This window comes from Homalodisca vitripennis, unplaced genomic scaffold (genome assembly GCF_021130785.1).
Source record: "Homalodisca vitripennis isolate AUS2020 unplaced genomic scaffold, UT_GWSS_2.1 ScUCBcl_6331;HRSCAF=13499, whole genome shotgun sequence".
Classification (NCBI taxonomy): domain Eukaryota; kingdom Metazoa; phylum Arthropoda; class Insecta; order Hemiptera; family Cicadellidae; genus Homalodisca; species Homalodisca vitripennis.
The window spans coordinates 65,444-73,792 of NW_025782445.1; the positions used below are offsets into that span (position 1 = coordinate 65,444).

The 8,349-nt window shown below is 29.8% G+C and overlaps 1 long non-coding RNA gene across 1 annotated transcript; it reads right to left on the reverse strand.

Annotated features, from left to right (window-relative positions):
- Nucleotides 1–1,131: 1,131 nt before the first annotated feature.
- Nucleotides 1,132–8,146, reverse strand: LOC124373756. The gene is made up of 3 exons (XR_006923470.1): nucleotides 8,132–8,146; nucleotides 6,465–6,603; nucleotides 1,132–1,662 (listed from the first exon to the last, which is right to left on the reverse strand). It is a non-coding gene; the product is annotated as an uncharacterized LOC124373756 (long non-coding RNA).
- Nucleotides 8,147–8,349: the final 203 nt, after the last annotated feature.

The window sequence follows — 8,349 nt, forward strand, 5'->3', positions numbered from 1 at the left end:
TGTTGATATCCATCCGAGAAATGAAAAAGCACGGTGGAGTTAGTCCTATCAAATCATCTCTGCCAGTCAACTTCATTTCATATACAGAAAATTAACAAGAATGGAATACTAACCAAGTAAAATTATTAACATTTCATACTCTGTAATGAATATAAGCAAAATTGCCTAATTTATATGATATTAACTGATAAGTAAAATAAAATAATATTTAATGAAAACACAAAGAAATAAAATTAACTGTGCCAAAAAAAAGGGGGGGAAAAATACATGTTTTAATCTACCAAGCAAAGTGTTTCTCTTAGAAAAATTTTATCAAAAGACATGTTGTAAATAGTTCTCATCTCATTAAAAATTAAATTATTTTGCCACAATTCATGCATATACTTTAATAATTCATATTCTTATCCTCATTATATTTGGTAGTTATAAGCTTTTGGTTCTGATACAACAGCCTGGGTTAAGGAACTTGAATTTATGCAATCACTGCTGTACAATTCTCCAGAAAGGATTGTTAAGAGTTTCCAATGAAACTTCATAAAGAATAAATTGAATCTGGAGTTGGGGATTTCTTCAAACAACCTCCACTGTCTTTGAAGTGGATTCTCCATATCTACAAGGTAAGTTTTCTGAGTATACTGTACCACAAGTTTGTCATCCAGTAAAGGTTTCTCATAAAGTTACGGTTTTTGAAAGGATCCAAAAGTGTTTCGTTAGAGGCCACTTTTTTCCTGGACCTCATGCAGGGAAATTAAAAATTCGTGATGTCACCTTTGAGGCCATGAAGTTCAACACAACAAATTGTACTGAGGATGATGAAAGCATAGCTAGAGGTTAAATAGATTTTAAAAAAATAATTAGTTACCATTTTTTTGGTTATAACATTTATTTTTTTCCATAATGAGTATATAACTTATTCTCTGTAATTAAATTGTTGGACAAAGACTGTTGACACTTCCAATGAAAAAAGTTTATAACACAGAATGATATAAACCACTATCATTTTATTAGTTTGAGCAAGATGTCTACAAATCACATATTTCTCTTCACTAAAATATTTTGGGCTTGAGTTTGAATTTATAAAGAGATTTGGTAAGAGTATTTACAACAAAGAATAAAAAAAAACACCATAAATTCATAAATCAAATGTTTAATGGTTTTCAAAAATATACAAGTAATAAAAATAGTATTTTATTTCTTTAGCATTTTTCTATTGTACTATAACAAATACAAAGAAATTAAAATGACTTCTCCTAAACTACTTCATAATGATATTGGAAAAATAAATTATATTTAGAAAGATTGTTATTGTGGTTACAAAATAAGATAATACACTTAAGAATTAAAGAAATCTCAAAGTGAATAGCACATATGTCACATAGGTTACGTGATGAAATTAAAAATAATTACTTTATAAATATACATTGTATGGACTTATATCCATGAGGGAAAACTAAATCTACATAACATATCAAAATTATAAAGTATATAAATTCTTGTTCTTACAAATTCTAAATTACTTACACTTTTTAATATGAAAATAAAAATATGAAACATAACTTTATGTGCGTGCTTTCTTTAGCCCAGAAGCTTTAGTGCTTTGAATTGTTTTTGTTTTTTCAGTTGGAGGACGAGGGCATGGACCAACATTTATAGTCTCATAATCTGGGAACAAAATATGAAAAAAATGTGATGTTACTATTTTTCTTTCATAACTTAAAATTACAAAACTCTGTTCGGAAACCTACAATTTTCACTCATTTGTAATCCCAGTAGGTTTCCTTCAACCGACCTCATGACGGGACAGCATAGGTGGGATAACCTAAATTCGTCTTTACCTAAAATCGTAAAACATAACCTCAAAAAGTTAAAAACTATTACAGTTGATTGATTATATAATAATACAATATCAATTATTAATATCTATATTTATAAATATATGTAAAATAATAATCATTTACTTAACCTCATTCAATGTTCCTGGTATTGCAACTTGTAAAAGACATTAATAGAAAACACGTTTAAAAACAGAGAGGCATGTGGTGACTTGCCAATTTTTTTGACAGTTTGTCATTACCGCTCGGTGTAAGTAAAGTCTAAACATGTTTTCTCGCAAAGGGTCAGTAAATCCAACAGGCGCTTAGGAATTTGGGAATTTTTAGGACTGCAAATGATTTAAGCGTGCAATGTCAGAAGAACATAAAAAATTTAATCCAAATTAAACAATTAATACTATATTTCAATAAACCATCTAGTCAAATTAATCAACTCATTAAATTTATGACTTTTGCTTGTAGGTAAAATTAATGTGCTGTTTATCATATAGTTGTCTAACAGTTAACCCAGATACATAAGAATTTTATGATTAACCAAAATTAGAGGAAGTTCTCTGTGATTGAGAAGAAGATAAGAAGTCTGTCAATAAGTCTGGTGTCGTGTGACCTTGACCTTCTAAAAGGAATGGTTTTATGTCACACAATATACATGCCCTTTGACTGACACCAATTTCCATATTTGAAAATTTCTATATAAATCTGAAGCATGTGCTCAGATAAAGATGGATTAAAATAGGAATTTAAGAAAGTTGAATCGGATCTCAGATGCAATGGATACCCTCAATCAGTAATAAATAAGTGCAAAAAAAGAACCAGAAGAATCATCTCTGAGTCAGAAGAACAGAATTATGATATAAATGTGCGTTTATGTCAATCCCTTATGTGTCGGGATTATCAGAGAAAAATTAGAGAAGAGTAGGTAGAAAGTATAACATTAGAACCACATTTAAAAACACACAATACTCTCAGACGAAGTCTCGTAAAAAACAAAACCAAAAAATGGCACACGGGATTCCAAAAAACTGAATTTACAGTATAAAATGTAGTTGCAATAGGGAATACATAGGCGAGACAAAAAGACCACTAAACGTAAGGATAAAAGAACACAAAGTAAACACAAGAAAGGGTCTCACAGAAAAGTCAAAAAATTGCTCACCATTGTTGGTCTGAAGACCATCATATGAAATGGGATAAAGCCAACATACATTTAAATTGGCCAGACCAACCAATCAGTCAATCATCAGTCAAGATTAGGCCGCTTTGGTTGCCAATTCTAAAAAAATGAACTAAAAAGAAAACCAAAAGTATCAAAAAGATCACATATTTTTGTAATAAACCAATGCGGAGTCACAATATGATTTTTTGAAGTTCATCTAGCATGAACCAATAATAACAAAAAGGGCCCATTCCTGTCCCTCTTTCCTTTTTATTTCACTCCATCTTGTTTTTGTCTGCCGTGACGATTGCCATTGGCTAGTGCCCTCTGGTCAGTCGTAGGTGGTTAGTAGACGGAATGCAGACATATTGTGGACCTGTATTCTGTATTTCAGTTTTAATGAATAAGTGTTGTGTATAGTTTTTTATTAAGTGCATATTTTTAGAGTTAGTGAAGTTGACAAACATCATGTTGGTTGTGATTCCTGACTTAGGTGTGCCACAACGCTTTGGTATAATTTGTTTATTTTAACCTAGTTTGTAATTATGTATTAGGTTAGTTTTTACCTGAAGAAGAGATCAGATTGTAGGTTACTGATTTATTGTTTCACTGAACGATGGCAAATGTCCGGAAAAATCCTGTTTCTTTCTTTATATAAATCTGTCTGTTTTTTTTTAAAACAATAGCCTTTTTACTCTATATTTGTTTACCATACACATTTTTGTACTTTTCTATTTAAAAAATCTCTTTGTTTTGACTTTCTAATACTCAAAATTAATTTTATTTTAACCTCCAAAAAATAAGTCTTGGATTTTAGACATACTAAAACGAGTACATCCGCACGTGTATACAGCACCTACATGAAAAGACGTAGCCAGCAAGGGAGTACAAGGGGTCTGGACCCCCCAAATATTCAACTTTTTCAATTACTGTTTTAGGAAACGATTATTATTATTTAAATAATTCAGTATTACTAACATGTACTGCTGAAAGATCATTCTCAACATTGAAAACAAGTCAAGAACTTTTAAAGAAACAATATAATTAAAAAGCCAATAAGTGGTTGACTGCACTTGCTTTTACTTTGTGGTCCACTACAGGAAAAAAAACCAATCGTTTTGACCCCTCCCCCAAATTGTTTCTGGCTACATCTTGCCTAGATGAAAATTAAACTTTTGAATCTTGAATACACTTCTCTAACTTGGTTTTAGTGAAGAGTTTATTTAACAATTTCAATTCAAAACAACTTTATTTATTATAATTTGTACAATTAAATTTAAAATTGTACAAAATGTAGAACAGCATCAATCATATTTTATTTAAAATATTTGTATATTTCCATAAATTCTTCAAATAAATATAAAACTTTGTTAGTAAAAAAATTATTTTAAGGTGGTTTTGGAACAATAAATTATTTTCTTTGCTGAGTACGCTTTTTGGGATTTTTATTTATAATCACTTACTATTGTTTTATTATGTCTGAAGCCAGTAATAATCCCTTAGTAATTTCTTAAAGTCATGTTTGATTATGAAGAAGTCAAACTGAATAAACACTGTTTTTCTTTTAATCTTTTAAAGAGCAAGATTTTTTATGTAATGTTTTACACAAAAACTGTAAACATATAATTTGAAGTTTTTAAACAAACAATTTTACCTTTAAACATAGCCATTTACAGTTTTTGTGTGTCGTTTGTTAGGACATGTTTCAAAGTCACAATAACCAAAATATTTTTATTTTGGTAGTGCATGCACTCCACATATCCCAAATTGCACACAGGATCACACAGTATTATAACCACTGCAATTTTCATTTCCAAAAGAGCCAATGTCATCCATCTTGATGTTAGTCATATAAGGACCGTACTAAACTATTAACCATTTGCTTCCTTACTTTAACAAAGTGTACGTGAGATTTATTTGTCAATTTAAACATAAACGTTATATCCGTCTAAGATTTTTAGTTTTCCAAGTCTTATTACTAACCATTTTAATAAAAAGTATCTCAACTTTGTAATTAGAATGTTCCATCGCAATAACCTCACATTTTTTAAACCAAATTATTCGTTCATTTAAAAATCTGTAGGAATAGAAATTCTCCCACAAAAGTCCTAAAAATAAAAAAAATATTCATTGTAACAGACATCCAATTTATTTCAAATCCCAGTGTTAAATGTTTTAAATTTTGAATTAAGCTTATCTAATTAATTCAAATTTAGAGTTATTCAGATTTATTCCATAACCCCTGATGTAATGTGCTCTTCAAATTCATCCACTCCCAAAGTCAATTCCTAGTTACCTTACTGATTATTCCTCATGATTATTCATTTTTAGTAATGACAAGCCTTAAAGGACAATTTACTTTTACAAATAAGTACAAGTTAAATGGACAGTAGTTTCACTACTAATTAACACGCTAAAAAATAACAATAAAGTTTATTTTTCAACAAATGAAATGCTGTTAGAAAAATATGTACAGTATTAGTTATATCAACACTGACAATGTAAAAACTATTATGTATGCAGATACAACCCTTCTTATAAAAAATGACTCCACACTGGGCCTGCATGCAGACATTGTCACATCAACAAACAAAAACTCTGCAGTACTACCTGAAAAATGACCTGGCAATCAACCCAACAAAGACCACCCAAATTAATTTCTAGCAGAAGACAAGACCAAGTGCCTAACGTCCAAAACATCACAATAGAAAAAACAATCAAAACTATTAGGCATAGTGATTGATGGGTGATCTTACCTGGGACTAATCATATTAACAGTTTGACCAAAAAGCTTGGATCTGGAAATTCTACGCAGTAAGAAGAATTAAGTGGATAGGAGGATTGCAAGCGGCAAAGACAACTTACCATGCTGTTTTTTGAATCCCATATAAGGTATGGTATATCAGTATGGGGAGGAACATCTGCACATAATCTATAGCAAGATCTTACTCCTCCAAAAAAAGGCAATAAGGACACCTGGCAGAATCTGGGACCACTTGAAAGCTGCAGAGAAGCTTTAAAGACTTTAAAACTCATAACTGTCATAGCACTGTACATCTACTCTGTAGTTGTCCAGACAGTTGAAATGGAGTTACCAAGAGCTAAGGATACTCACTCCCACAACACCCGGAGAGCAACTGACTACCTCCTTCCTGGACCACCATACTACACGGTACAGCAGGAAAACCATCCTACATGGGAAGAAAAATCTTCAACACCCTACCTCTCAACCTGAAAAATCTTGGAGGGAATGAGTTTGAAGAAAAGCCTTCAAGACTGGCTCATGGAGAGACCCTTTTACACCATGACAGAATTTTTTGACTCTGTAAATAGTACATTGTAAAGGAAGAGACCTGGATTTTAATTCATTGTAAATTTTGACGCCATTACACTTCTTTATGCTGATGTAAATAAAGAACTTTTGACTATTGACTATTGACTAGTTAATATGATTTTCAACGTGGACTAGTACTTACTTGTTCCGTAACAGATATTATGATTAATCATATAACATGGGCTCTTGAACTCCATCATAATTCCTCGAGAGTTGATGCTGCAGATGAGTTTCTCATCAAAACAAATATTGGTGCATAGAAAGAATGGCTTTCACCACCGCTGTAAGTTGAATCAAAATATAAATTTTTGTCTCTTAAATTTGTAAAAGGGGAATATTTATTCAAGTATTTTGTAGGATATGTCAGAACTCTTTTAAATATTTCAGGAAGGATTATTTACGTAAAAATCAGTAAACAGGTTTTTACAAACAGACTTTGCTTCTTTTAGCTACAGAGGAATGTACAGTATTCCTTGCCTTCTTTGTAAGATTTTGTGATGCGTGAACAGTTATGCTGGCAGCATTATAATTTTCCATTGTTAATTAATTGTTATATTAAGTGCTCTTGGTGTTATTAAATCCTATGAAAATCAACAAAACAAAAAATAATTCATTTAGTTAACTATTTATGAAAAGTAAACAAAAAGCTTGGTACATATAGTCTGTACAGATAGTCTATTACAAATAACAATGAAGTGACTGTAAATAATGTTAAAATATTGTTTAAATCTGTACAATAGGTTTTGGATGAATGTGTACAACTTCTTTTATTGAATTAAGAAATACTTGTCTGTTAATAATTATTATTGTTGCTGAGAATGTGTTTCATTTGGCTATTGTTAGTTTTTGTCAAATTTAACCATACAATGAAACAAATTCTGAAATGTATAAAATCAGTAAAAAATATTATTTATTTATTTACACTTGTCAGTTCTTGATTAAAAAAGTTCTTGATCAAATGCTTAATATCAAATTGCAATTTTGTAACGTAATTCATTAATAAATCGTGGGTTTTAAAATGAATCTGTGTGTTTTCACAATAATTGTGCAGATGCTAAATAAAATATGAATTATGTTTATTTGAACATTTTCCTGTTATTATGCAATGACTCACCTCCTATTATGAAATTAAAAAAAAATGTTTTTGAGATAGTATAAAAATATTTTTTTTAAAGTGTTGACTAAATACTTTAAGGACACTTATTTTTAAAGCGGAAATTCAATTATTTGAAATGGTTTTACTCCAGAATTATTAAATTATTGAAAAAACCAGTTATTGGTAAATGAAAGTAAAATAGTCTTTCCTCTTTTAACCTTAAAATTTTACATGTTTAATATGTATACATAACACTTCTATTAATACATACATGTACACATAATATTAATGTATACATAATACATGTAGATTTGTATTCAAATGATGCAATGTTTAATTTCCATTCTTTCTTAAACCATACAAGCTATATTCGTAAAAAATTACCACACAGTGATGAAAGTTTCTCATATGTTATAACTTTGTAATAATGATTATTAAAAATTGTCATTGAACAAGCAATGCTGATTAATTAGATATTTATACACTCTCTATTGTATTTTTGAAATAATGGTTAGAGGCATAGAGTAAATTTTAACTTATACATACAAACTTTGAACATGCGGTAATTTATTAAACATTTTATTTTAGATTGAATGTTTATTAGTAAAGTGTGTGAAAACTCATTTTTAAAACATGTGAAATTACATTTTGTTAGTTACAATATATTGAATAACATAGCATCATGTCCATTTAAAAGTTATTTATGCACTTACCTGGATATAAAATTGTTAACCAAAGCAAGGACAGACTTGACTTCATGACTTCAAAATCACTTGTGTATAGTTTCAATATTCAAAATCACTTAATGTATAGTTTCAATAACTCTAATATATTAACTGTGGGACAAACTACTACGCCTTGCAACGCCCTCGATATATAATGTGATTAGTAATATTGATAACTAAATAGTTCTGAGTAAGCAAAGATGCAA